This window comes from Mytilus edulis, chromosome 14 (assembly GCF_963676685.1).
Source record: "Mytilus edulis chromosome 14, xbMytEdul2.2, whole genome shotgun sequence".
Taxonomy (NCBI): Eukaryota; Metazoa; Mollusca; class Bivalvia; order Mytilida; family Mytilidae; genus Mytilus; species Mytilus edulis.
In genome coordinates this window covers 8,218,201-8,222,101 of record NC_092357.1, presented here as the reverse complement: position 1 = coordinate 8,222,101, position 3,901 = coordinate 8,218,201, and the positions used below count along the sequence as shown (strand labels likewise).

The 3,901-nt window shown below is 30.1% G+C and overlaps 1 long non-coding RNA gene across 1 annotated transcript; it reads left to right on the top strand.

The window, feature by feature from the left end:
• Nucleotides 1-1,084: 1,084 nt before the first annotated feature.
• Nucleotides 1,085-3,490, top strand: LOC139502912 (uncharacterized). Its single transcript, XR_011658974.1, has 3 exons — nucleotides 1,085-2,637; nucleotides 2,869-2,973; nucleotides 3,165-3,490. It is a non-coding gene; the product is annotated as an uncharacterized lncRNA (long non-coding RNA).
• Nucleotides 3,491-3,901: the final 411 nt, after the last annotated feature.

Here is a 3,901-nt window from a genome sequence, read left to right as displayed (position 1 = left end):
GCTAACTTTGTGTTTACATCCCAAATCTTGTGGACATGTTGTTTTCCAGTTGGGATAGCGTTGATGTTCCTACACGACTTATTTGTACACAACACTTTTAACACTGACCCCAAGCCATATGTCTTTATATTAATAGTGTTATGAAGAGACAGTGGTAGACCACAGTGTTTACATTGTTGTAGATGGTCAGCAATAACACCAAGTTCCACTACTCTACGACCAACGCGCCAGTCATCTGTTGGGGTCAAGTTATTTCCGTCATTGTCTAAAACTTCTTCATGAACAATATTTAAAATATCTGGAACGAATCTTTTACTTGTTACAGCATATGAGTGATCTGCATGAATTGACTTTAAAGCTAGATCCTGATGATGATCCTCTTCACAATACCGTTTTCGTTGACCCTCTCGAATGGACACGAGTTTTCTTTCTTGTTTCGACGTTCTGAAGCCATTATTGCGAAGCCGAAGTTTTCCCATGATAAATAATGTATAAAAATTTCAAAGACTATAAAAAATATAAAATACTATCAAAACGGTGTAAAATGACATCTATAAATTCTTTTAGACTCTCTGTTGAAGCTTTCAAGTGGTCGGCTGCTGCCATGAAAACAAATACCGGAAATCGCGGGATTTATTATTGTCGTATAATTATGATGTCTATGTTTATTTTTATTTTAAAAAATAGTAGCATACATATATGTTATAAAATGATTAATCTATAACTATTATTCATATTTCAACCATTTTATTCATTTAGTTTTGTCAAAGACTGTTTACATTTTTACGACTTTCATTATGAATTACGGTGCTCAAAAAGTGTCAAAAACGACACCAGCAGACATCCTTAATGTTTTATTTTTTAAATATATGGCGAATTAAAAAGCTGAAATATAAAAAAAAAAACATATGATAAAACACAACACAAACAAAGTAACACACACACACACACACACACACACATCTTGTGAAACTACTTGCAAGTTTAACACTACATTCATTCTATTTCATTCATAAATTATTATAAAATATTATAAAATGCCAAAGTTATACATGTATGTATATATGACGTATACATCTATTGTAGCATCGGTGAAAATATTACGTGCAATAAAACCATTTCTATTGTTATAGCTTCCATTTGTGCTCCTAACTGAAGATGGAAGAAAGTTCCTAGCACAGGTACACTTAGATGTAGAGAATGAAGAAGAAGAGATTGGTGAAATATTACCTGAAAGTAACATAAATGAAGATGAAAATGGAAAGGAGTAGGTCCGGTAAGGGCCTATTTTGGCCTCAAATTTCAGGTTCATCTTACGAAAGATTTTGAACACTTTTTAAACACTTAGTGTCTATTTCAACTGATTCAATTAGTTTATGTGAAAGATTTTAACTGATATAGTCATTAAAAACGCTCCGATTCAAGCTTAAGGATGTCTGCTGGTCATGTTTTTGAATTCTTGTCATATTTTCGATTTTCTCAGGTTTTATCCATACAAATGTATTAAAAAATTTTTACACGAGACCCCACTTTTGTCTTCATAAATCTGTTCAATAGATCATTTATGACCATTTGAATTTTTGGCATGAAATCCTTGTTATTTTTTCTTGGTTTAAAGGGTAAAAAACAATTCCAATGTTAACAAATAGTAAAGTCTGAAGAAAACCCTTTTCCCGCCATCTTCTAAATGTCTCGTATTTTGAAAACTACACACGAGATTATCGATTTTATTACTTTATTTTGTTTAAATATCAAAGTTGTTTTCATTTTAAGCAATCACATGAAATCCTTGTTATTTTAAATTAGAGCAGCAGACATCCTTAACTATGAAAAATCTATCAAATATGCCAAAAAACGTCACTTTTCAGATGGTTTTTATGTTATGTATTGTCATAAAATACAACTTACATTTCAATATTATGAATGAACACGAATGCGGCCACTTTCATATAAGACGGAATCCGTCTAAAATTTAACTAAAATGCAAAAATTGTGAAGATTTGAGTAATTTAGCATGACTTAATGATGCTAGTACCCGATATATGTGCATTGTATTGCCAAAAACAACCCATATTTTTGTAGCAGAAGCATTCTACTTTTTAGTAAATAGCTAAAAGTTTACATTTTCACAATTTTGTAAAACTACTATATTTTGGGCCAAAAAGGGGTCTTACTGAACCTACTCCTTTGAAGATGTTAAGAAACATAAATGACAGAGATGTAACGTTTGGAGGTAATAATACAAGTCTTTATTTACTCCAATAGTAATCTGAAAGGTTTTATTTTTAAGGCCCTGATATCAGTTAAACAAAGTTATTTTTATAACACAATTTTATGAGAAAAAAAATGTAAATGCATATTTTAAATTTACTGTGTTATCATGTTAATATTCTATATGTTTGCGTTAAATGTACCACTGGACGTTACACAACCATCGACTGTACTGTTTAATTTGTTTAAACTTATTTCTATTAAAAAAGCCATGGATATTGTGTCGGAACCTAATGAAGAACACCAAGAAGTTCAGGAGACAAACAAAGGGAGGCAGTCGGAAAATGATCATATAGTTACAGAAACCGGAGATACATACATTTGTACTTCACTACAGAAACAAATGATATTGCACATTTAGAAGTCGTAAGTAATGTTTTAGTATGCTAGAATATTTCTGCTACTTTGCACATGTGTGCATAGTGGATGTGTGTTTAAAAAAAAAAGTTATTCCCTTATTTAAAAAAAAAAAAGGTGATCCGTCTAACACGTTTTCACCTTTAAATAAATTAAAACAAACGAAATGAAAAAAAAATCATGTCAAATTAATGATGTTCTTTATAAATTAAATTATTTTCCCATATATTTTACTTTCAGATGCAAAAGAATCTCGATCCCATGGAAGGTGCAAGTCCATATTACAAGGAACTTTACAAAAGGCGCTTTGTAAATGATAGTAACGATAAAGAAAATGCTATTCCCGTAAGTCATACATGTAGATATGTATATAAAAATATCAAATGTTAATTCAAAATTATTATTTTTTCTTATCCTTTTACTTTTTATGTATCTATTCATTATCAGTGCCAATGTGGTTTATATGACAAAAGCAATGTTAAAATTTTATTTGTTAATACAAATAGTTTAAAATTGCTTTATGATTTGTTTTTTAGACTGGAGGAAAATCTGTTATGAATAGTGGGCTGATGGATTATTTTCAAAAATGTCAACTAGAGATTTATCTTCCTGAACTGTTTTCTGACAATTATCAGGATATCTTCACTCCTACTATTGGGGAGTATTTGCAATTCAAAACAAATCCAGCTATGAACAAAGGGACGGCGGTGTTTACATCCGGTTTCTGGAGAGAAGGAATATGCCAAAACATAAAGAATTTCTCAGGGAAAGATTTTTGTTATTAAAGACATAATTACAAGTTTTACATTTGAACTAAATAGATATCAGCTAAGACCAAACAATTGATATATGCTCTATTGTGATTTACAAATATTTTAATTAAAATATAGAGCACGTAACTTTTATTTTTAGCAATTCAGAATGATTTTTATTGATATTTAAAGTAACATATAATAGATAAAGTGGTATGAATGTCAATTTAACAGCAATATGAAAGAATTTAGAGACAATTGAAGTATGCTGAAGTTGCATACAAATAGTCATTCTTTACTGTCTTTTTGGTAAAAAAAATATGTGTAGTTTAATTCTTGAAGACGGCATACAATAATAACACACACATGTAAAGATTTTAACCACAAACATGGAGAAATTACTTTATAAAACAAAAATCATACAAGACCGTACATAAAAAACAATATTTTAAATCAGGGACTTTCTTAGTCCCTGTTTAAATACAAGCGAAATAGTCTAGCTAGATTTACTTATCCTTGAG